A 27274-nucleotide genomic window follows, 5' to 3' on the forward strand; every position below is an offset into this window, starting at 1 on the left:
TATAGCACTGCAGTATTGTTTTTTATTCTGAAAGGCTGCACATCTCTGCACTTGAATCCTCACGATTTGTTGCTGATGCGAAGTCAACCCTTGAATCCTCACGATTGTTGTGTAGATTTGCAGTAAAACCTCCATGGGAAGAATGTTGAAGAAGCTGGAGATCTCCCTCCCACTTTTCATGCATTAAAGCCATTCTCCCACAAATGAATCAAAACTTTCCGTGCTGTCGAACATTTCAAATTTTCTTCCTTCGTGGAGGAGTTCAGATTCGGTAAATTACTGAGGATGTTTGAGCTTCATTCCGATTTATTGAGACCAAATGTTCTTTCTCAGTTTGTTTTTTTCGGAATGCATGGCAGTACTTTGCTTTTCTGGGGATGCCAATGAAAAGAGGCCCTTCTATGGGAGTGTGATGTGGCTGAGCAGAAGCAAAAGACAAACGTTGATCAACAAGTACGTATACAAATATTAGGCTGGAAGGATAGCCTAGAGGTATACACACTTAACTTAGCTGTTGGTCTAGTTTTTGATTTCAAGCCAGCTATATATTGTCATCTGGTGTTCCACAGGCAGGACGAAGCATCAATTGTGTGCTGTCCATCGAGTGGACGATAAACAGGGTGTCCTGTCTGCTAGCAACAGTTCTTGGATGTTAAAGATCCCATGGTGTTCTTTGCGACGACTAACCCTGAACACGTTGCAAATTCCCATTCTGAATAACTGCTGGGATGGCAGTGGCACACCAGCGAGCATAACCCGTGCCAAGCAACTTATTCGGAGGCGCTAATGCTCTGTTTAAGTGTACAGTATAGGTTATCATCATGGAAATGTTATAAAATGTCTGTCTTGTTTTAAGAGGAATATTCTTGCGGTCGAGTTTAACCAAAATGTTTTTAACTTGGAGAAGCCCATGTTAAAAATACCACGATAAAAAAGGGGAGGAACTAGAACGGCACTCGGTTGAGTGCATACCTTCGCCAGGCTGAACCGTTTGCGTTTTGTATCCCACAGATAGGTCGGATATGCATCCGGACCCGAATGAAAATTGAATCTGTTTCTTCTTGTCACCTAACAAACTCATCCACCTAGTTTTCTCATAACTTGTCCACAACTTCTTTATATATCCGTTTTAGATATTTTTGATATTTTTGAGATCGTTTCTGGTCCGATCAATGGTGAATAATCGCTTAAAAATTAAATTCTAGTGTACGGATTTGGATCTTCACCAAAATCAGTGATTTGTCCTCGTCATACACGCAACCTCTCCAGCAATATTGCAGGCACCTGCAACTAACCACAGGTGAGTTTAATTCCAAAGTAAAGGAGAATCACCTGCTTGAAATCTTCTTATTTCTAACAACTTCTAAAAGGTGCCAATAATATTGTCCGGGCCATTTTAGGATTTCTGTTTGGAATAAGCTAAGATTGACTAATTTTTCAGCTTTTTTTTGTTTTGTTTCACTGCAAACCAAAGAAATACATATGTGGATACTAAAATATATTTTTAAATTTCAACAATGTTCTGGAAGAAATAGTGCATTATTTGGAAAAAGTGCAAGGGTGCCAATATTTTTGGCCACGACTGTATGTATATGTATATGTATACAGGGTGCGTTCAAAACGTTCTGTAAATGAGATGTGAGATGCTGATTTTGTTGGGTTGGACATGTGCAGCGTTAGAGATTCGGTTTACCAATGTGAATAGTGCGCTTTGTGTTGTGCAGGCGTACACTGTCGAGGAATGAAGAACGCAAACGGGAACAATCTGTAACTTGTTGTCAGTGGTGAAAAAATACATGTAAAACGTTGATCGGCTTAGAAAGCGGTCGACGTTAAGCTCTCGTGGTGTTGCGATTGACGAATGGACTTTGTGGGAAAAGGAGATGCGATTGGCGATTGAATGACGTAATCTCTCTGGGAAACTCTTTGCAAAGCATTGGAGTAGATAAGGCCTTGTCAGTGCAGAGGAAGGCTTGTAAAGGCTTGTGGTACAAGTCTGCACTGTGATATTGGCTACTTTTGTTCATCCCACTGCACTGTTGTCGTATACCTTTCTGAAATTGTTTGTTTCATGCCTCTCCAGATGTGCAAGGAATTTGGCCTTATCGCGCAATCTTGGAAGAATTCTCCACTTGCCGTGGATTTAGACTTTCATCTCTGTGATAGCAGGCATTACCAATTGCTCTTGCCCATCGGTAGCGTAGTATTGAAGCTGGAATTTTGTCAAGGGAACTTGCCTTTGAAATGCACTGTGTGTAATGGACGTCATGACTTGGATTTGGAACTGTCATCATCAGACGAGTCTCGATGCCAAATGGGCCACGACTCGGCATACAGAACAAGCTTTAAGTTTCCACAAAATCTTCCTTGGCCATTTGCCTCAAGCTTGTGCAATCAGATTGAGGTGAAAGGCACTTTTTATCTTTGATGTAATGACGATGGACCGCAGCTCACGCCTGCAATTATCACAGGCCATCAATTACTCTCAAAACATGGTAGGACGTCGCTACGGTTGCATTTTAAACACAGGAAATCGCCAAAGATTGTTTTAACAAGAAAATGTTTATGATAAAATGCTGATTATTATTATAATTACTATTTGTGTTGTCTCTCGTTGCCCACAATATATGGCACCTGCTGATCACAAAAGGCCGTGCGGTTTGGGGGGCATTATCTGCTGTGTGAGGAATGCCTTTTGTATGGTGCTGGCCGCCCACCCAAGCCTGATTATAAGTTATTGAAGATGCCCCATGGCTGAAATCTCGACAATGATCCATCAGTTGTTATTATTATTTTTAATACTTGGTCTTGGCTCCTGGAAGAGCTCGGACACAGAACAAATTAGGGCACAACATAACAAACGGAACAGTAGGAGATTGTTGAAACGCCATTAGCAGGGCAGAGGGAGAAGGTAGACGGCGATGGACAAACAGTAGATCCAGGTAATGATGAGGGTTAATGCATTTTACATTAATTTTTCATTTTACATGAAGCCACCCATAGACTTAATCACAACGTAATCTATTATTATCTCCGCCACTGAAGGTGGATGGATGTTATGTTTTCACCCCTGTCTGCTTTTTCTGTTTCTCTGTCTGTGAACAAGATATCTCAAAAAGTTGTGGACGTATTCGGACGAAATTTGGTGGGCAGGTTGTGTATGTGTGACAAGCCGAAGCGATTCGACTTTGGTGAAGATCTGAATATGGATTCGGATGCGAGAATTATTAAATCTTTTAAGTGATTCTTCACCATTGAGAGATCGGGTGAAAAGTGATTATATATCATGGTATTTCAAAAAGTTGTGGACGAGTTATCACTAAACTTTGTGCACGAGTTGGTTCGGTGACGAGAACAGGCCGATTAGATTTTGGTTCAGGTCCGAATCCAGATCCTTCTTTTCAGTGTGCTACAAAATGTAAACTGTTCAGCCTGGCGGAGGGAGGTATGCGCGCTACCGAGTGCAGTTCTCATTAAGAACTGTCTTGAAAAGACATTTAAGTTGCATTATGCGAATTGTTTTTTCCTATTTGCTTCCATTCTCTTGCACTGACATGCTGCTTTTCCCTTAGTCGTCTCATTTCCATTGCTTGTTGATGTTTCATTTCATTTCATTTCTGATCATCTTATATTTATAACCATAAAACGTTGCATGCTTCCTGCTGATTACTTTGGATATTCTTAGCTAAATATCACCCTCCTCCTCTTGCAGAGTTTTTTGGTTGGACTGCAAATTATATTTGATGCTCTTTCCGAAACAGCTGTCCAGCGGGTTTTACTCGGGCCTAATTGGTCTTGGACACTGCTTTGATGCCTGCTCTGCTGGCAGTTGTATTATTGCAGTGTGTATCTTAACCACAAACATGTTTTATGGTTGATTGGACGTTTTTACGCCTCCACTGCCGAAGTCGCCGGAGGCATTATGTTTTCGGGTTTGTCCGTCCGTCCGTGTGTGCGTGCATGTGTCCGTCTGTCTGTCTGACGTCCGTGATAGGTTTTTGTTCCCGCAATAATTTAAGAACGGCTGAAGGGCACCAAGTCAAACTTGGTATGAGTATGTATAATGATGTAAAGATAAACATCAGATTATGGGGTCATGGTGTCAAAGGTCATAGGTCCCATTAGGTTAAAAAAAAATGTTGACTGTGCTAACTTGTAAACCAGTGATGGGATTTTGACCAAACTTGGTATGAATACATGTTATGGTGCAAAGATGAACTGATTCGATTTTGGCATCAGAGGTCATGTCAGGTAAAAATGTGTTACTTAAGAACTGCTGAAGGGATTTAAATCAAACTAAGTATGTATTTAATGCAGAAATAATGTGGGCGGAGGCATATCGGTCGACGTCTTGACGTTTTAGTTTGTGGATGATTTTGTTGGCTTGTTTGTCTGAGACTATCGCTTTATCAAAATAGTAATGAAAAAGGCTTAGTCGTATGCAGAGACAGATATCTTTCCCAAGTTGCCGTAGACTTGCAGCAAGCTTTTCAGCGATGCCAAATTCTTGATCCAACTGTTATTTTTTTCCAAGGGGATCCGAAACTGTTATGTGACTTTTGTTTTCACGGTTTATGGATTCCATGAAGTTTTGAATGAATAGCCCCGAGAGTGAAGCGGGTGGATGCCATTGACTGCAATTTAGCGATCACACACCCATGGAAAAGGTGGCACGTTTGCCTCGAGGAGCATTTGCACCGAGGTCGCAATTTAGTTATATCGTGGAGTTGTTGGCCTGTTGAGAGTTTTGGTGCTCAGAGGTATGTGTTTAAAAGCTCCCAGCTCTCTCCGAGTTCCTGGAAAGGAAAAAAAAGACGTTGAAGGTTTCCCTCAGACTATTTCCTCAGCTTTGGGAGCTGTGATTAAGCAGGTGAAAGGAAATGAAACTGAACCCGAAATGCGTACTTGTGCACATAGCAACCGACTGGCTTTTTAAAATTGATTCCCTCCCTCGAGCAGCTGCGCATAACAACACCGAATGTACGAGGCAGCAAGGCTGGACGTGCAGTCCTGAACTGGGGGCTACGTGGAGGGGGAGCTGCAGCGAGTCTACTTTTCACATGCAGCTGCAAGTCCCCTTTTCCTGCACGGCCTCACCTCTTCTGTATTTAATTACCCTACTCCACGAAGATATTGCCTTGCCCCTGGCGTCCCAACAACCCATCGGTCCTTGTCAGCATTAGTCTCATGAATTATGTATCGTAGTGCCACTTTAATATTTCATTACTCCAGTTTCATAAACAGTCCGCTGTTTGTTTGGCGGGCACGGCTAAACAAGCACATTTCCGTGTGTGCTCAAAACTATTTATTTTCTTTTGTACAATTTTAAATTAACTGCTCCAAATGTTTTGTGAAGGCTTAGCGGGCTGGCTCACCACAATGTTTACCTTGGTTTTGAAACTTCCGTTTTGAAGGAAATAAATTTGACCTTTTCTGATTCTTTCCATATTTGGGCGATGATGGCATTGCTGAAGGCTCAACCTGTTCTCTGATCTAATCACTTTTGTTGCAATGTTTAAAGTTGATAAAAGTTGTGTTTTTTTCCAAAGCAAAAGCTCATGTATTTTGGAAAATTATTTGAGTACAATTATTATTATTGTTCATTTATTTTGATTAGTATACATTCAATGGCTCTGGTTCTTATTCCTCCTGCAATGACATCTCCATCTCCCTTTAACGTAGTCTTTTAAAATGAATCCAGCAGCAAGTTGATAACTGAGTTGTTCTGTTCACTGCTTTTAATACTTTTGGGATAGTCTGTGGTTATTAAAAAAAAAAAAATTTCCATATGCTTTAGCAGCTTGCGATTGAGATCAATAAATCCTTGATATTAATCAACAAAAGAAACATCCGGCTTTTTCAAACAATTAATTTATTTATTTTCTTTAAAAGATTATGTTGCAGCGTACTTTTATTTTGATCATGCAGGTAGATAGTTTTTTGGATGCTGTGCATTGTGCAGCTACCCCTGACCATTAATCTAGCAGGAGAGAGCTCCACCCTTTCCCCCCCTAAGCACCTCCCCATAATTTTTGTTTTCTCATTGGAGAAGATGGTAGTGGACAGACATGGCATTGTGGGAACAGTGCAGCATTTGTATTAACAAAATGGGCCTGGCATAAGCCAAGCAACTCTCCCTGATTGTATTAAACGGATGGATACCTCCAACGTCTTTCAGTGCCCATGCGAGGCCAACCCATTCTCCTCGCATTGTTTGCCTCTACTCCTCTGCATTCCCTGACCTCAAACACATAAGCCTCTTCCACTGTTTAAAAATGACCACAATATGTTTCTTTTTATTATTTGCCGAGCAGATTTAATGGAACATTTGAACTGTGTAATAACACAAACACCCCTGGTGTGTGTGTGTGTGTGTGTGTGTGTGTGTGTGTGTGTGTGTGTGTGTGTGTGTGTGTGTGTGTGTGTGTGTGTGTGTGTGTGTGTGTGTGTGTGTGTGTGTTGCAGGAGTGAGTCATGAGTGGGTGTGGTTTTGCATGAATGGTTTTGCATGTTTGCATGAGTGGTGCATGTTGGTATGGGTAGGTGGTTGGTTGTGTGTGGTTTTTTAATATTTTTATTTTTGTTACTATTATTATTTCTTATTTTGTGTATGTGAGTGAGTGGGTGAGGGTGTGTGTTTTTGCATGGGTGTGTGTGTTTTTGTATGTTGAGTGGTGTATGTTGTAAGGGTAGGTGGTTGGTTGGTGTTGTGTGTGGATGTGTGTGTATGTGTGTGTATGAATGATCTGGTGTGTTTTGTTGGTGAGTGCAGAAGGGTATAAAGGTGGGTGTTTGAGTGTTCCACCATGTTTGTTTGGTGCTGTGGATTCTGGATCTGGAGGCGATTTTGTTGTTGTAGTCTGCATTCGCACTGGCTGGGGGTGGGGGTATGTACGCATCCAGGTGTAGTTGCTGCATGTGTATGTGCCCCTGCTGACCCACCTTAGCTGACTGTATCGAGGTTGAAGGGCCGAAACGGGATGATGCTGAGGACCTCGACTGAGGACCCGGTCAGTGTGGCACACTTGTGACCTGGTGTGTTTTGAACTTATCTATCTATATATATATATATTTTTTTTGCACCGATTAGACAAACTTGTAAAAATGCGATTTGAACTTATCATTTTCAATGAACATGTACTCGGTCATGTGTGACAGCAATGATGCATGAAAGGCATCAATGGAAAGCTGAGGATCTCCTCATAATTGGAAAACCACATGTAAATTGTCAAACTAAATAACCTTTGCATATTAACCCCTTGAATTCGGATTACCTTTTTTTTGATAAATAAATAAATATATATATATATACACAGTGGAACCTTGACTTACGAGTTTAATTCGTTCTGTGACCGAGCTCGTAACTCAATTTGCTCGTTTCTCAAATCAAATTTCCCCATTAAAATGCATTGAAATGCTATTAATCCGTTCCAGCCCGCCAAAAACCACACCAATTTTTTTTAAAATATACAGTATATATAAAAATATCTCGCGCTTTATATTTCACCTGTATGCAGCATACAAGTTGGCAGGATGGCCTGGACTGGAGGTACGCACACTTGACTCTAAACTGTCCAGCCTGGGTTTGAATCCCGACCCAGCTATAACCTGTCATGGGTGAATCACAGGCAGGGTGATTCATCAATGTGTGTACCGCTAAACTGGGCGCCCCGTTTGCGTCCCATTAGTTGTTGGATGTTAAGGATCTCACCGTGTTTTCCACAAAGAGAAGGCGAGCTATCGCCGGCACTCTGAACAAGTTGTGGCCTGGCATGCTCTTCTCCTCTGCCGTTATATACGTCCTCCTCGGCATCTTTTTCCAGAAGAGCCCTGTCTCGTCACAGTTGAAGATTTGCTGGGGGATGCATCGTTCGGCTTCTATCAGTTCGGCAAAAGTTATAATAAAATCTTCAGCTGCCTTCACATCCGCCTCACCAAGTCGACAACACGCACACCTCGCTCATGTTTTTCGACGATTGCGTGTTTTATATCCAAGCACATCATCCTCTCTTCCCTTGGCACTCAATTTCTTAGGACCCATGGTTAAAACTAAGAAATTTTCCAAAATAACCAAAATGCGAAAACAAAGCAGCAGCGATATACGGCAGAGATACTTGCACGGCAAGATAACCACGTGACCGGAACCCACCTGGTGGCGGGTAGCGTAAGCTCGTAACTCAGATCTCGGCTCGCATCTCAAAGCAATAAACCGCCTGAGCGACGGCTCGTATCTCGGAAAACTCGTAAGTTGGTGCACTCGTAAGTCAAGGTTCCACTGTATATACATGTATGTATATATATACAGTGGAACCTTGACTTACGAGTGCCCCAACTTACGAGTTTTTCGAGATACGAGCCGTCGCTCGGGCGGTTTATTGCTTTGAGATGCGAGCCGAGATCCGAGTTACGAGCTTTCGCCACCCGGTCACGTGGTTATCTTGCCGTGCAAGTACAGTATCTCTGTCGTATAGCGCTGCATTTTTGTTTTCGCATTTTGGTTATTTCGAGTTTACGCCGCCAGGTGGGTTCTGGTCACGTGGTTATCTTGCCGTGCAAGTACAGTACGTATCTCTGTCGTATAGCGCTGCATTTTTGTTTTCGCATTTTGGTTATTTCGAGTTTACGCCGCCAGGTGGGTTCTGGTCACGTGGTTATCTTGCCGTGCAAGTACAGTACGTATCTCTGTCGTATAGCGCTGCATTTTTGTTTTCGCATTTTGGTTATTTCGGAAAATTTCTTAGTTTTAACCATGGGGCCTAAGAAAGTGAGTGGCAAGTGCTGTGCTGAGAAGAAGAAGAGGATGATGTGCTTGGATATAAAACACGCAATCGTCGAAAAACATGAGCGAGGTGTCGAGGAGGACGTATATAACGGCAGAGGAGAAGAGCATGCCAGGCCACAACTTGTGGATATAAAACACGCAATCGTCGTGTTTTATAAAAAACTTGTGCTTGGATATAAAACACGCAATCGTCGAAAAACATGAGCGAGGTGCCGAGGAGGACGTATATAACGGCAGAGGAGAAGAGCATGCCAGGCCACAACTTGTTCAGAGTGCCGGCGATAGCTCGCCTTCTCTTTGTGGAAAACACGGTGAGATCCTTAACATCCAACAACTAATGGGACGCAAACGGGGCGCCCAGTTTAGCGGTACACACATTGATGAATCACCCTGCCTGTGATTCACCCATGACAGGTTATAGCTGGGTCGGGATTCAAACCCAGGCTGGACAGTTTAGACTTTAGAGTCAAGTGTGCGTACCTCCAGTCCAGGCCATCCTGCCAACTTGTATGCTGCATACAGGTGAAATATAAAGCGCGAGATATTTTTATATATACTGTATATTTAAAAAAAAATTGGTGTGGTTTTTGGCGGGCTGGAACGGATTAATAGCATTTCAATGCATTTCAATGGGGAAATTTGATTTGAGATACGAGCAATTTGAGTTACGAGCTCGGTCACAGAACGAATTAAACTCGTAAGTCAAGGTTCCACTGTATATAGATATATATAGATATATATATAGATATATATATATATATATATATATATATATATATAGATATATATAGATATATATATATATATATATATATATATCTATCTATCTATATATATATATATATATATATATATATATATATATATATATATATATATATATATATATATATATATATATATATATATATATATATATATATATATATATATATACAGACTTGGCATTTAATATGGAATATATATTTTTTCTTGATGGGTTTACTTTCTGAACTCGGTATATCAATCTGGTGAGTTTCTTTTACGCTTCGGTGATTTCTTTGTTAAAAGAACCATGTCACTGATTGTCTGTCGCAGCAAGAAGTCAATAACAGGATTATATGACAGGTGGCGTGACAAAATGTACGGACAGGTACATTTGACGATTGGCTTCACAATCGGGTATACTACTGTGTTCAAAAAGTATCCGACCTTTAATTTTCGTGCGTAAAAAAGAAGAAGCTAGGGTGGCGTTGATTGGTGCACGTATGTAAAGCTTGGCGATTCCCAAGTGGAAACGATCCGCAAGATTCAACACCGTTCATTCCATTATGAAGGAGGATTTGGGCTTCAGGAGAATCTCAGCGAAGTTCGTACCAAAGTTGCTAACGATTGAGCAGAAGCAACTCAATTTGGAGATCGCACGGGACATGCTGGAGACTGTGAACAGCGATCCCAGCTTCCTCAACACAGTGATCACTGGCGATGAGTCCTGGGTTTATGGGTACGACCCAGAAACCAAGTTGCAGTCATCACAATGGAAGCATCCAACATCCCCGAGGCCAAAAAACACAAAATTTGATGCAGTAGCGTTGTTCAAGTTTTTCCGTCATTTTGTCAAAAACGAAAATCCGACGGCGCTCACTTACATGTCCTCACTCATCGGCGGACTGCCGTCGAATGACAGCTTCTGCAGGTGGGAAAGAATTCACGCGTGTGCATTAGGATCGCCTACATACGTGCACCAATCAACGCCTCCCTAGCTTCTTTTTTTTTACGCATGAAAAATAAAGGTCGGATACTTTTTGAACACACTACGTATAAGGGTTGTTGCATTCTGTATTAGTGGAAAACAATTGCTGCACGTCTACAAAAGTTATTGCCGCTTCCCCTGGAGATGGTCCGTTAACTCGACAACGCTGTTTGTCATTTAGTGGTGGCTTTACAAAATTCCGGCATGAAACAGCGTGCTATTGCTCGGCAGTATGGCATCACTCAAGGTCAGGTGTCAATGATCCTGAAACGAAATGCTCAGAGGGGTGTCCCTACTCCAATACCGAGGTCAGGACGTCCCCGCAGAACCACAAGGAGGTATGATCGCCAGCTGCACCGGTTAGTCCGCAATGGCCGTACCAAGTCAGCTAATCGGCTTAGGGCTGAGTGGCAGCAACTGACATGTGCCTGTATCCAGAAGGCTAGTCAACCAACGACTGGTTCAAGCAGGCTGTCGTGCCAGGCGACCCCTGAGAAAGCCACGTCTGACCAGACAACACCGCCAGTGCCGATTGCAGTGGGTCAGAGAGCACCGTCAATGGCAGCCAGGACACTGGAATCGTGTGATCTGCAGTGACAAGTCTAGATTTCTGGTCTATCGTCAATATGGCCGCGTCCGAGTGCGCAGACAAGCACATGAAGCCTACAATGAAGATTGTATAGTGCCAAGAGTCCAAGCTGGAGGTGTTGGGGTGACCGTTTGGGCTGCTTTTCATGCAGGGGGCAAAACTGACCTGGTTGTTTTGAATGGAAACCTGAACCAGTTCAAGTACAGGGCCATTCTGGAAGAAACATTGCTTCCATTTGCTAGTGCAGCCTTTCGAGGAAACTTTGTCTGTGTAGGTGCGGTGTCAACTGTGTAGCCATTTGAGGTAAGGGAGGGGATTGAGTTGGAACAAACACCAGAAACAGATTTGACCAGACGCCACCAAGATTTGGAGCAGGGAGACAGGTTTGAGAGTTCAGTCTTGAGAGTGGAGAGATAATGTTTGCTGCATCTCATGAGGATAGATTCACACTTGTTCCTAGCTTTGTGGAAGGAAATGAGATTACCTTCAGAATACCTTCAGTAATGTGTGTTGAAGTGGATGACATGTTATATCTATGGGTACAAGTCATGTTTTGCCCGTTTTAGATCTGGCAACATTGAGTGTATGATGTCAGTAGAGCAGTTCCAAAATGGCGGCTCCCTTAGAAGCATGCACCACGGAGGAGCAACATTCTTTCATCCATTTATTGGGAAGTGAGGGTGTGAATTCCAGTGAAATCCATCGCAAATGAAGATACAATATGGTGACGCATGTTTATCGCTGTAGCAGGTGTATCACTGGGACAGGAAGGTTAAAAGTGGGGTGTCCAGTGTGACAGACGCTGCTTGCTCGGGCCGGCCTCACACAGCCAACACACCAGAAATGGTTTCAGGAGTTGAGCACGTACTAAGGGAAAACCGTCGCATTACGCTGGATGAAGTGGTCTCCGAATTGAACATTAGCCATGGTTCAGCACACCATATCATTCACAATGTGCTGCGGTTCCGCAAAGTGTCTACAAGGTGGGTGCCAAGACAATTCACACCCAAACTGAAAGAACAGTGAGTGGACGGTGGACGCATGTGAAGAACTTCTGTGACTTTATGAAACAGAAGGTGACGCTTTCTTACAGCGCGTAGTAACTGAGGATGAAAGCTGGGTCCACTATTTTCAGCCAGAAACGAAGAGGGCAAGCAAGAAGTGGCGCCATTCAACTTCACTGAACCCCAAAAAATTCCTGCACACAACCGTCCGCTGGAAAAGTCTGGCCGGTGCTCTTCTGGGATAGCCGAGGCCCACTTATAGAGCATTACATGCCCAGAGGGACCACAGTTACCAGTGTATCATCCTGTGAACTCCTTAAAAATAATCTGAAACCAGCAATCAGATCAAAACATCGTGGAATACTCACTACCGGTGTTTTGCTGCAGCATGACGATGCTCGGCCCCATACTACCACCGCTACAGCTGCAACAATCGAGGACCTGCATTTTGTGTCTTCCTCATCCACCCTACTCGCCAGACCTCGCCCCTTCGGATTACCACATATTTGGGCCACTTAAAAAGGCGCTTGGTGGAACCACATTCCGATCCGATGAAGAGGTCCAAGAGGCGGTGCACGAATGGCTACACAACCAGCCAAAAATTTTTTTTCCTAGAGGAATCCAGGCCTTAGTGAAGCGCTGGAAAAAAATGCATTGAACCAAATGGAGATTATGTTGAAAAATAACACAGTTGTTACACACGTGCATGCAATAAGCAAGTTGTGAAAAATATTTTAAGGTTACTTATTGACTGCCCCTCGTATATGTATAAATGTATACATGTATATGTGTGTGTATATATATGTATAAATGTATATATGTATATGTGTGTGTGTGTATGTATATATATATATATATACAGACTTGGCATTTAATATGGAATATTTTTTTTTCTTGACTTGGGTTTACTTTCTGAACTCAGTATATCAATCTGGTGAGTTTCTTTTACGCTTCGGTGACTTCTTTGTTAAAAGAACCATGTCACTGATTGTCTTTCGCAGCAAGAAGTCAATTACAGGATAATATCACAGGTGGCGTGACAAAATGTAAGGACAGGTACATTTGACGATTGGCTTCACAATCGTGTATATAAGGGTTGTTGCGTTCTGTATAAGTGGAAAACAACTGCTGCACATCTACAAAAGTTATTGCTGCTTCCTCTGGAGATGGTCCGTCAACTCGACAATGCTGTTTGTCATGGAGTGGTGGCTTTACGAAATTCCGGCATGAAACAGCGTGCTATTGCTCGGCAGTATGGCATCACTCAAGGTCAGGTGTCAAAGATCCTGAAACAAAATGCTCAGAGGGGTGTCCCGACTCCAATACCGAGGCCAGGACGTCCCCACAGAACCACAAGGAGAGATGATCACCAGCTGCACCGGTTAGTCTGCAATGGCCGTACCAAGGCAGCTAATCGGCTTCGGGCTGAGTGGCAGCAACTGACAAATGTGCCTGCATCCAGAAGGCTAGTCAACCAACAACTGGTTCAAGCAGGCTATCGTGCCAGGCGTCCCCTGAGAAAGCCACGCCTGACCAGACAACACAGCCAGCGCCGATTGCAGTGGGCCAGAGAGCACCGTCAATGGCAGCCAGGACACTGGAATCACGTGACCTTCAGTGACGAGTCTAGATTTCTGGTCTATCGTCAAGATGGCCGCATCCGAGTGCGCAGACAAGTGCATGAAGCCTACAACGAAGATTGTATTGTGCCAAGAGTCCAAGCTGGAGGTGGTGGGGTGACAGTTTGGGCTGTTTTTTATGCAGGGGGCAAAACTGACCTGGTTGTTCTGAATGGAAACCTGAACCAGTTCAAGTACAGGGCCATTCTGGAAGAAACATTGCTTCCATTTGCTCGTGCAGCCTTTCGAGGAAACTTTGTCTTCCAAGATGACAATGTACGGCCTCATCGTGCTCGCATGATCCAACACTTTCTTGCTGACCGTGGTGTCGAGCATATGGAGTGGCCTGCCATGTCCCCGGATATGAATCCGATAGAGAACTTGTGGGCAGAATTAACGCGTCAAATCGACAACTTGGACCAGCAGCCTACCTCTGTGCGTGAATTGCAGCAGGCTATTGTCACTGCATGGCAAGCGATTCCTGTCCAAACCATGGCGGCAAATCTCGTGAACAGCATGCGTCAACGTGTACGTGCTCTCCTGAATGCTCGTGGGGGTTACACGAAGTACTGAACTGTAATTTTACTGTCGGTAATCCCAGTCATAATTTTCTTTAGTTTTTGTTGAACTTTTTTTGGCTAATGTGCAAAATAAAGAGATACTTCTGAAAAACGTACAGAAGTTTAACACAGTACTGTCCGTGAATTGAGTTCGATATCAGTTCACATCACTTTCAAGGATCAATTTATTTACTTCAAAATGTCAAATGTGGTTTTTGTTTCTTTTAAAGGTCACATTAACAAAATCTAGAATAATTTCAACATAATTCTAATGAACTTTTGGTTCTAAGTCATCTTGAAAAGTAAGTTCACCCCCACAAAAAAAAATTCCATATTAAATGCCAAGTGTGTGTGTGTGTGTGTGTGTGTGTGTGTGTGTGTGTGTGTGTGTGTGTGTGTGTGTGTGTGTGTGTGTGTGTGTGTGTGTGTGTGTGTGTGTGTGTGTGTGTGTTACCGATGGACTCCCAAGCGGAGAGGCTCATGTACTTGATTTTTGGCATAGACATGGTCATGTGGCCTGGGAAGGACATGGCCGACCTAAAAATGACCTCCAATGACGAGATCCATATTTTTTATTCATATTTAACTTAGCGCATTTCAGCGAGGAACATTATACACTGATATCAGCCTGTGCCAGAGCAGCTCGCTGATTCGCTCAGAGTGATCATGTGATGTTCCATCCTCGCCGCCAGACTCCACGCCGCCTGCTATACTATAGATCAGTGGCTATACTCCCACGCAGGCTGCATTGGGATTATGTGGGGATTATCAGCGGTTATCATAACCCTGGCGTTGGGCTAGCGGCTAGGGTGTCAGCTTAGGATCCTAGGATCCTGGGTTCGAAACCCGGTCGATCGCTGAATTAACGCCAGGGGGGTTGACTCAGCCTGTCATCCTTCCGAGGTCGGCTAATTGAGTACCAGTTCACTGGTAATTCCCTGCTTGTCGTTAAAGGCGGCAAAAAGGGTTGGCGTCAGGAAGGGCATCCGGCCGTAAAACATTGCTTCAAAAAGGGGACCGAAAAACAACAACTACCACGGTTCCCGAAAAAGGCCAACCCCCGCTTGCGGGGAAAAATGGCCTCTAAAGGTGTTTTATTTTTATTTTTTATCAGCGGCAGCCTGGTCACCAGCGTCTGAAGAATGAAGTTTGGACATACGAGCCAGGCCAGTCTGCGAAGTTCAAGTTGCCCGATACCCTGCCCGTTTACACTCTCTGTGAATATGCGGGGGTCAAGGCTCCTGTGTGTGTGTGTGGGGTGGGGGGAGGGGAGGAGGGTCTGTCCAAGGTTTGTCCGAGGCCGAGTTTTTTTTCTTTCATCTTTAGATCCATATTTTTAGCCATAACTTTGCGCATTTCCGATTGGGTTCTGAACATTACAGCCTCTGCCTCTGCCACAGGTCAGAGCAATCACGTGACAATTTTCACGTTTGCAAGGAAGAAGGCACTCGACCCCAGCCCCATATATACATCACTGCCTGCGCCATCAATTTGCATGTTATCGGTTACCTTTTATGGCTCGCTCAGGATCTTCGTCAGGTTCGCGAGCGAGTTAGACAATCACCTGGGTGCATGAGGCCACGTTGGCCACGCCCACGACGTGGCATTAGCAAGACGTCCTTTGTTTGATTGCAGAGTCGTTCAGGATCTTCATCTGGCTAGCGAGCGAGTTTGGTTACGATGTGTAAACGTAAAAGTGAAAAAATTTGAATTTGTCTACGAGTTCACACATGGAAGACTGACTGTGATAAAGGCAATGCCACCTAAGAAAAGAAATTTGTCGCGTTCAACCTCCAGAGCAAAGAAAATCGCTGATTGGAGACCCCATGAAACCGATGAAGATACTTTTCACCGTTGACAAGCCAATCAAGAACGTGTCTCTAGATTCAGACAGCGAGAGACGGAAAATGAGAGAGCGGCACGTTTTAACGCCAATCAACAACGTGTGGCGAGGGCCAGACAGCAAGAGACAGAAGATGAGACAGATGCACGTCTAAACGCCAATAAACAATGTCTGGCGAGGGCCAGACAGCGAGAGACAGGAGATGAGACAGATGCACGTCTAAACGCCAATCAACAACGTGTGGCGAGGGCCAGACAGCGAGAGACAGAAGATGAGACAGATGCACGTCTAAACGCCAATCAACAACGTGTGGCGAGGGCCAGACAGTGAGAGACAGAAGATGAGACAGATGCACGTCTAAATGCCAATCAACAACGTGTGGCGAGGGCCAGACAGCGAGAGACAGAAGATGAGACAGATGCACGTCTAAATGCCAATCAACAACGTGTGGCGAGGGCCAGACAGCGAGAGACAGAAGATGAGACAGATGCACGTCTAAACGCATACATTTTTGAAACTATCATTTTCTGTAAACATCACCCTTCTTAAATTATTATACAGGGCTTGGTTTCTGTCCGAGGGGCTTTTTGTCCGGGAGGGCCCAGCGAAGCCCTATATAAGAGAGATGTACTATATAAGAGAGATCTACTATATAAGAGAGATGTGTGTCTGTGTGTCGCCATTTTTCTCAGAGATGGCTGAACGGATCTTCGTCAAACTTTCAGAGGTTGATCAGTGAGTGCATGGGAGTGTTTTAGACCAAAAAAAATATTTAAAAAGATCGTTTTTGGGGATTTTTTTTTTAATCGCTCGATAGTGCCTAAGCCTGTTTTAATTAATGAAATTTTTATACAAGTACACATTCGCATAAAAAAAAACAAAAAAACAATCACCAGACATTTGAATACAAATAAATCAAACAATTCCGGAAGTGTACAAAGTTGGTGGTACGACTTCTTCTTCTTCCTGATCAGCATCACACTTACCTCAGAAACGTGATGAACACCACATTCACCCCATTCACCCACCAGCATATATATGAACCCCCTTCCTCTCCTGCCTCCCCCCTCCCTCCTCCCCTTCCCTTCCCCCCTTCCTCCCCCTTCCCCCCCTCCCACTCTCCTCCCATCTTCCATCCTCCCCATCTCCTCCTCCCTCCCACCTCCCCCCCCATACCGCACCCCCCCTCCCCTTTCCCCCCCTCCTCCCCTCTGCTCCACTTCCCCCCTCCCCGTTCCTCCCCTCCCATCCCCCTCCCCCCTCCTCCCCCACCCGGCAACGCCGGGTACTTCTGCTAGTATATATATATAAACTGTATATATACACACACACTACCGGTCAAAAGTTTTAGAACACCTCAATTTTTCCAGTTTTCATTGAAATTTAAGCAATTCAAGTCCAGTGAATAACCAGTTAGTTACACAGTTATATTGTTTGTTACACAGTTAGTTACACAGCACAGTTATATTGTAAAAAAAAAAAAAAGGCTTTCTTCAGGGAACAAGTAATGGGTTAACAACTTTCAGCTGTTCTACAGCAATGTAAGTAAATTAAGCCTTCAAAGTTGATGCAAACAATTCCTACAGGTGTCCCAACCTCTGCTGATTACTTGATTAGAAACCCCCAGTCTGTATAAAAGCAGTATTGGAACAGACTGTTATTACACCCTCTGAAGCATTATTTGGAAAATATTGCACTGCAGGAAGTAGTATATTGGAAACTGGAGGAAACTCTGACAGGAAGAGGTTTGGCAGACCCAAAGCCACAACAGAATCAGAAGACAAGTTTCTGAGAGTCAACATCTTGCGTGATAGGCGGCTCACAGGACAACAGCTTCAAGCACAGATTAACACTGTTCGAAGTAAGGAAGTCTCAGTTTCAATTGTGAAGAGAAGACTGCAAGCTGCAGGTTTGACAGGTCGAGTGGCAGTATGAAAGAGTAAGAAACCATTGCTAAGATGGCAAAATAAGAAAAAGAGGCTTGCCTGGGCCATGAAGCACCGCCAGTGGACTACTGAAGACTGGAAGAAGGTCTTATGGACCAACAACACAACAACAACAACATGCATTTTAAGGCCATTTTCCCTGCTAGAGCAGGGGTTAGCCTTGCGGTCCCCATGACAATCTTCTCCATTTTGCCCTATTTTCTGCATCTCTCCTTGTTAACCCCCTTGCCCGCATTTCTTCTTCCACCATCTTTAGCCAAGTCTTTCTCGGTCTTCCCCATCCTCTACTTCCTTCTACATCAATTTCCATCACTCTTCTCAACCAGTTGCTTTCATCCTTCCTCAACACATGACCAAACCATCTCAGCCTGTTCCTCTTCACAGCATCAATCACAGGCAATATTCCCATCATCTTTCGCAATTCATCATTTGTCTTCCTCTCTCAACGATACTCCGCACATCCATCGAACCATTCGCATTTCCACCCTTTCCAGCCTTCGTTGCTGCTCTACGTTCATTACCCATGTCTCGCTCCCAGAAATCATAACACTTCTCACACATGCAGCATACACCTTTCCCTTCAGCTTCAGCGACACTCTCATCCTCATCAGCACGCCACTCAGTTCCCGAAACTTCTTCCATGCACATCTCACTCGAGCAACCGTTGCCGAGTCTGATCCACCTTCTCCATTCAGCATGTCTCCGAGGTAGCAAAATGTTTTCACACCTTCCAGCTTCACGCCGTCTCCAAGATCCAACTCAACATTTCCTCCATCTGCAGCTCCCTCTGTGCACACCTTACATTTGAATGTAGCTGCCACACTGGTAAATGACCCTCTCAGACCACTACATTTTTGATGAACCCACTCAGCGCACATTGTACATTGAATGGAGTTCACTGCGACACCCTTCCTGCACACAGCACATGGCCACTTCCCAGTTCTTTCCACCTCACCACATGCTTTACCACTTGCCATCACCTTCGTCTTTCCGATATTCACCTTCAGACCTTTTGTCTCCATACATTCCTTCCACTTGTTCATCTTTTCCTTCAGTCCATCCATACTTTCCACAATCAACACCAGATCATCTGCATACAACAACTCCCACGGTAAACCCTCCTTTACGTTCTGAGCCAGCACCTCCATCACAGCTACAAATAGTAGTGGACTTAGTACCGACCCCTGATGCACTCCCACCTTCACCTCAAACTCACCACTGTTCCCGTCCTTCGTCCTTACAGCTGTGCGCGCTCTTTTGTACATTGCCATCTTATGGACCGATGCATTGCCATTTGTACATTGCCATTGCCATCTAAGAAGGTCTTATGGACCGATGCATCAAAATTTGAAATCTTTGATTCATCACGCAGGGTTTTTTGAATGCCGTCCAGTAGGCGAAAGGATGGTTCCTCAGTGTGTGACACCAACTGTCAAACATGGAGGAGGAAGCGTGATGGTCTGGGGCTCTTTTGCTGGATCCATAGTCAGCGACTTGCACAGAGTGACTGGCACCCTGAACCAAAAGGGCCACCACAGCATTTTGCAGCACCATGCAATACCCTCTGGTATATGCCAAGTTGGTCAGGGGTTCATCCTACAGCAAGATAATGACCCTAAACACACCTCCAGGCTATGTTGAAACTACCTTCAAGGAAAAGAACAAGACGGTCGGCTTCAAATCATGGAATTGGCCAGCACAGTCTCCAGACTTGAACCCCATCGAGCTGGTTTGGGATGAACTGGACAGAAGGGTGAAAGCAAAGCAACCGACAAGTGCAACACATTTGTGGGAACTTCTGCAACAGTGTTGGGAAGAACTTCCCAAACAATATTTGATTTCCATTGGAGAAAGAATGGCACGAGTGTGTTCGGCGGTTATATCTGCAAAAGGTGGATACTTTGCTGAGTCTAAAATTTAAATTAAATTTTGGTAAACAAAATGATTCTTTGATTTCTTTTTTATCTCCAATTGTTTATTTGTTCTATGCTTAATTTCAGAGTACATTGAGACATTAAACTGCATAAATTTCAATAAAAACTGGAAAAATTGAGGTCTTCTAAAACTTTTGACTATATATATACACACACACACACACACACACACACACACACACACACACACACACACACACACACACACACACACACACACACACACGAGCTATTTCTAATTTCTGAGGAGATTTGGTTGGCTCAATAGCGCAGTGGGCTGTCACCGCCTAAGTGATGGAGGTCCCTGGTTTGAGTCCCGGGTTGAGTCAGAATTTTCCACACTTGCCCCACGCAGGAATTTAATTCCTGTTTATTAAAAATTGTAGATGAGTTAATCTCCAATGTACTTCTACATATACTTGCATACACGTACATACGCATATATACTTACGCTCACATCCGGGGTCTGCCTAGCAGGCACATAAGACATTGGCCATTATAAAGCTCGCAGTGTTCAGTGTGGAAAATTTCTGAGGAGATTCGGTTGGCTCAATAGCGCAGTGGGCTGCCACTGCATAAGTGATGGAGTCCCTGGTTCGAGTCCCGGGTTGTCAGAATATTCCACACTCGCCCCACGCAGGAATTTAATTATATATATATATATATGCCATGCTCTTTACAGCAGAGCATTGGTGCTGCCAAAGCAGCTTCTTAGCTTGGGTTAAATTGAGTGGTTTTTGTTGTCTTCCCAGCGCTTTGCCCATGCTTCAAGCAATGAAGTAGCACCATATTTTTAAAGTCTGTTTTGCCTGGGCCAGTGCTTGAACCACCGACCTCCGTGACTTTGAGTGGAAGCTCTAACCATTACACCAGTCTGATTTATGTACTACTTCACCCATTCCCTAGGGGAGTGGTAGAAAGTGTCATGTTCTTATTCTCTTTGGGGTATATAGAGTACAGTAGATCTAGGTTTGGATTACGATAAACTTTTTGGTACACGGTCAGCATAATGCCTCAAGAACGTCGGGTTTCCTCCCTTTCAGTTTAGTGTTAAACAGCAGTAGCTTCTTTCAAAAAGTAATCATGCATGTTTGTCATTTACAATATTTTTTTACTTCTTGTAGGTCGGCCACTAAACGCCATGATAAACTATTTATATACATTTACGTGGCATTTGGCCAAGTTGGAAAATCCCTTTGGGTTTTTTGCACTTTTATATATCACATTATACATAGGTCAGTTTTCCAGACTTTTCCCCCTGACCCTTTAACATGTTGAACTGAAACTTGGTAGGGGACAAGTATTGCAAAGCAATTCTCTCTCTCTCTCGTTACTTTTGTTTTTAGAAGCGGCTTTAGAAAAATGCCACGATTAGCTATCTTGACACATATGTACACTTTAACACGGATTTTGCCAAGGTGGAAAACCCCCTTGAGGATGTGGCCAATTGAAGTATCTACAACCTCCATCGTGTGACCCTTCGTCTTGTAAAGTTTGGTTGAGATTGGATAAGTCACCACCGATTTATCACAGCCAAAAAGACAGGCAGACCGAAAGACACCAAATTGCGTATTTTAGTATGATACACATATCTCGGCTGACAGGGTGGCCTCGAGGTACGCACACTCGCCTCTGAGCTGTCGAGCGTGGGTTTGAATCCTGACCCAACTATAAACTATCGTTTGTGGTGATTGTAAACTCAACTGTGACCCAACTATATGAACCCAACTATAAACAGTGTTTCGCAGGTCAGTGTGATTCATAAACCTGTGTGCCATCCCTCGAATGGACGTTAAACTTTCTACAACGCCGACATTAGTTGGTGGACGTTAAAGATCCTACTGTATCCTATGTGAAGAGTGGGCAGGCTATCACTGTCACCATGGCCAAATTCCAAATTCCTGCCTCAACTCCTGCTGGGAGAGGTATGGCAAAACCACACAGCATGACCCTGGCCGAGAAACTGCTGTGCAGAACAGACTCCCTAAACACATCAAAAGATGTCGTTATGGCAATCAGTAAAATGATTGTGGTGATTCATCAATGTGTGTGCCAGAAGTAAAACAGAAAGTGTCAAACTATTCTTTGCTGGAGGAGTCATGCGGCTTGCAAAAGCTATTCTGATCGTTGACCACAAATGTTAAGACCAAACCTGCTAATCATTTTCCACCACATTAATCAATCGGAACGACTGAGATTGTCACCTTATGGCATTCTGTATCTACATGATATTGCACATGAGGCTTGTACTCCACATTTGTAACTGCCATCTTGATCAGTCAGACCATCCATTCCACAATTTGGACCCAACTCAAACTGACATTTGTTTTCAGAAATCTGCATGTGCTTGGTTATTAACAATGAGAACTTTGATCAAGTGGTCATTGTAAATCTGACATTTGAGAGCTAGCTGAACAGCAGCAGCAACAGCAACGATGACTGCAACATCAGCAGTGACGACAGCGGTGGTGATTGTAGCAGTAGTAGTAGCAGCGGCGGCAGTAGTCGTAGTAGTAGTAGTAGTAGTAGTAGTAGTAGTAGTAGCAGCAGCAGCAGCGACAGCAGCAGCGGCAGCAAAGGTCACAGCAGCAGCAACAGCAGAAGCAGTGATGACAGTCTAAGCGATGTTACTAGCAGTAGCAGTAGTAGTAGTCGGAGTAACAGCAGCAGCAGCAGCAGCAGCGATGGCAGTAGTTACAGCAGCAGCAGCAGCAAAGGTCGCGGCAACAGCAGAAGCAGTGATGATAGTCGCAGCAGCAGCGATGGCAGCAACAGCAGCAACAACAATAGCAAATTGTATGGAAAATTGATATGTTGAGAGATGCAAAATTTTATTTAGTTAACTTAAGCTAATAAAATAAGTTGCTGATGTGGTTGTGGTTGCTGAGACAAACAGCCCTAACATTGTCTCTGTTCACTTGATGTCTTGATATGTTGTCAAGGTCTATCACATTTTGAAACATTTTACATTGTGGGAGGGATTGACCGCTTTTAAGAACAAAACCAATTCAAGTGCATTCATTGTTGGTGAATGCTTATCGGACCGGGATTCAATTCTGAACTTGGCCTGCTGGGAGCATCATTGCTGGGGCGTGGCTGCACGGCTGAAATTGGCATGCGCGTTAGGATAGGAATTGGAAATCTGACCATGGTACCAATGCCAATCACACTCCATCAAACGTACACTGTGGGTTAACATCCACCAGGAATTGGGTCCCCAACATGATACCCTTCTGAGGGTCACTCTGAGGCAACCTCCATGCCATCCTGCCGGACATCAACGACATCGATGATCAGCATTGCAAAGCAAAGTTTTGCATTACAGTGAATATTGATCATTATTCGATCAAGACCCCTTGTATTACGTGCACAAAAACGAGCAAATCCATTACACGTTAATATAAAATGGCAGTTACATTTTTTAAAAAACTTTTTTTTTGCTTTTGTTGTTTAGAAATGGAAATGGATTCAAATGTTTTATCGCTCTTTTGATCACCTCGGGATCTTGATTCGATACCTCCCCTTGTATTGCCAATGGTGAGTCTGGTGTTGGCTGATGGTTAAGGTGGCTGGCTTAAGATATTTGGGTCTTAGGTTTGAGCCCCTGCCATGCTGTTGCATAGACCAGGTGGGTCGACTCAGCCTGTCGTCCTTCTGAGGTCGGCAAAATGAAAGATAGTTTACTGGAAATGAGGGGCATGCATCAGCGGTACAGCTGCTTTCCCAGCAGTGATGCAACCAGCAGCCATAGGCTGCATACAAAATAATAATAACAATTGCCAGTGGTATGACAGAGAAGTCATGTCATTGCACAGAAATTCCGAAGTTTTCAATTTTGCACAACCCTTTCCGACCTTAAGTCTCATCATGGATGTTTTGGCGAGTCAATTACGAAGCGAAGAGTTTTTTTTTGATAAGAACAGATTACAATGGAACAGTGGATCTCCACGGTGTTCCGGCACATGTAGTCCAGTGACCGAGGAATGCGTGTGTCAAGAAACTCGCGTTATTCGCCTGGCTTGTGGCACAGCAGATGTTTCTATAACACCAGGGTTGACTTAGTCCGAATGCAAACACGTACAGCTGGCACGCTTCCTAGTGGTTGCTCTGCTCCCCCTTTTTTGTTCATGTTTGATTGCGATCACTTACCTGTAAGCTTGTTAGTGAGAAGCTGTTGAGCTGAGGTCCCGGTTATTCTCGATGATGCGATGCTCGTGTCCAGCCGATGCTTGATGCCGTCATGCCTTCCAAGCTCGGATCCCTGCCGATAACTGTGGGCAGCAACGCGGCAGCCCTCCAAGCTGTGTTCATGTGGAGGCTCTTTTTCTTTAGGTATCCAAGGATCAGGCCTGTCTGCCGGTTCCCCTGCTTGAAGCTTGTACGCTTTGCCAATGTTTGGTGAGTCCACAGTGTTTGTGCTCGGGGGAGGTACCGGAGGTGGGATAGGCTGTGCAAGAGACAGGGTTCTGTGGGTGTGGCGTATGTGCAGCACTGTGGTCTTTGGGGATGTTGCTTAGCCTGTTAGAAAAAATCCGCCCTGACCACGTTTTTCTCTCTCGCAGGTTCGAGTTTTCTGTGGCAAATGCGTCATTGTAAACCCGCTCGCAGGCATCTCCACAACCCCCATCAACCGTGTGCATCAAATGCCATTGTAGCTGCATGGTGTGCAATGATGTCTTTTTTTGTACATTTCTTTTTAGATCCTGTAGTCATTGGCATATGAAAATATTAGCATTTTATGAATAATCTTATCATCATCATTCTTTGAGTGAATTAAATTATTTGTGTTGGCTCAATTTTCACCCATGTTCTTGTGACGGTTCCATAGTCATGTGATGGTTCAATTTCCATCCCATGTTCTTTAACCAGCCAGACCCGGTGGCGTAATGGTTCGAATATCCGCCCTGAGTCTGGAAGGTCGGTAGTTCGAACCCGGGTTGTCATACCAAAGACTTTTATAATGGTACGTGCTGCTTCTTTGCTTGACTCAGCATTTGAAAAGGATAGAGAATGGACAGGTGTGTGTGTGTGTGTGTGTGTGTGTGTGTGTGTGTGTGTGTGTGTGTGTGTGTGTGTGTGTGTGTGTGTGTGTGCGTGTCTGTGTGCGTGCGTGCGTGCGTGCGCGCGCGCAACCATACAGCGTTGTGAGTCAGCCGTTGCAAGTGAAATCCACATTCTACATTGAGGGTAAAGAGACTGGATCGCAGTTGAAAGAGCAATTGCCTGGGGTCAGTTTCAAAACCGAGACGTGTTTTTTTGTTTTTTTTAATGGATCTGTGACTGCCTTCATGAGCACGCTTTGTTTGTCCCTTTGTTTGGGCTCACAGAGTGCCAGTGTTGGCAGTTCACTCCAGCAGGCATGGTAATGCATGACTTGCGGGGGGACTTTGCCTGTAGGCCATCATTGTTGCCGCAAGCACCGCAAGAATCAGTTAGGTAGATTTAGGTTGTCGGTTGTAGACAGCAACCGCCCAGGGTAGTACTGCTGTCCTGACTTGTGAGCGTTAAAGTGGTGACCAGAGCCATCTTACACTCTCCGTGTCAGGATTGCTGGTCTTACTTTCTGTCTCGCTCAAACTATCGCGACTGGGCTAGCTTCAATCTCTTTCTCGCAAACAAACAGACACTTTTCATCATACACTTTTCATCATACACTTTTCATCCTACATTTTTCATCATACACTTTTCATCATACACTTTTCATCCTACACTTTTCATCATACACTTTTCATCATACACTTTTCATCACATGCTTTTCATCATACACTTTTCATCATACACTTTTCATCATACATTTTTCATCATCCACTTTTCATCGTACATTTTTCATCGTACACTTTTCATCGTACACTTTTCATCGTACACTTTTCATCATACACTTTTCATTGTACACTTTTCATCATACACTTTTCATCGTACACTTTTCATCATACACTTTTCATCATACACTTTTCATCCTACATTTTTCATCATACACTTTTCATCATACACTTTTCATCCTACATTTTTCATCATACACTTTTCATCATACACTTTTCATCCTACACTTTTCATCATACACTTTTCATCATACACTTTTCATCACATGCTTTTCATCATACACTTTTCATCATACACTTTTCATCATACATTTTTCATCATCCACTTTTCATCGTACATTTTTCATCGTACACTTTTCATCGTACACTTTTCATCGTACACTTTTCATCATACACTTTTCATTGTACACTTTTCATCATACACTTTTCATCGTACACTTTTCATCATACACTTTTCATGATACACTTTTTATCATACACTTTTCATCATACACTTTTCATCATACACTTTTCATGATACACTTTTTATCATACACTTTTCATCATACACTTTTCATCATACACTTTTCATCATACACTTTTCATGATACACTTTTTATCATACACTTTTTATCATACACTTTTCATCATACACTTTTCATCATACACTTTTCATCATACACTTTTCATCATACATTTTTCATCATACACTTTTCATCATACACTTTTCATCATACACTTTTCATCATACATTTTTCATCATAAACCTTTCATCATACACTTTTCATCATACACTTTTCATCATCCACTTTTCATCATCCACTTTTCATCATACACTTTTCATCATACACTTTTCATGATACACTTTTTATCATACACTTTTCATTATACACTTTTCATGATACATTTTTTATCATACACTTTTCATCATACACTTTTTATCATACACTTTTCATCATACACTTTTCATGATACATTTTTTATTATGCACTTTTCATCATACACTTTTCATCATACACTTTTCATCATACACTTTTCATCATACACTTTTCATCATACACTTTTCATCATACACTTTTCATCCTACATTTTTCATCATACACTTTTCATCATACACTTTTCATCCTACATTTTTCATCATACACTTTTCATCATACACTTTTCATCCTACACTTTTCATCATACACTTTTCATCACATGCTTTTCATCATACACTTTTCATCATACACTTTTCATCATACATTTTTCATCATCCACTTTTCATCGTACATTTTTCATCGTACACTTTTCATCGTACACTTTTCATTGTACACTTTTCATCATACACTTTTCATCGTACACTTTTCATCATGCACTTTTCATCATACACTTTTCATGATACACTTTTTATCATACACTTTTCATCATACACTTTTCATCATACACTTTTCATCATACATTTTTCATCATCCACTTTTCATCGTACAT

The 27274-nt window shown here is 43.3% G+C and overlaps 2 protein-coding genes across 4 annotated transcripts in view; one reads left to right on the forward strand and one right to left on the reverse strand.

The window, feature by feature from the left end:
• LOC137423147 (G-protein coupled receptor 146-like) overlaps positions 1-24439 on the reverse strand; it is a 34767-nt gene extending 10328 nt beyond the window's left edge. For both annotated transcript variants that reach the window (XM_068109983.2, XM_068109981.2), the window contains exon 1: positions 24159-24439. The gene's annotated coding sequence lies outside the window, so the exon portion shown is untranslated. The remainder of the gene's footprint in view (positions 1-24158) is intronic.
• The window catches only part of CHLSN (cholesin), a 174558-nt gene that overhangs the window by 38169 nt on the left and 109115 nt on the right, over positions 1-27274 (forward strand). The window lies entirely within an intron of this gene.

The sequence above is a fragment of the Myxine glutinosa genome, chromosome 3, assembly GCF_964187855.1.
Source record: "Myxine glutinosa chromosome 3, kmMyxGlut1.1, whole genome shotgun sequence".
NCBI lineage: Eukaryota > Metazoa > Chordata > Myxini > Myxiniformes > Myxinidae > Myxine > Myxine glutinosa.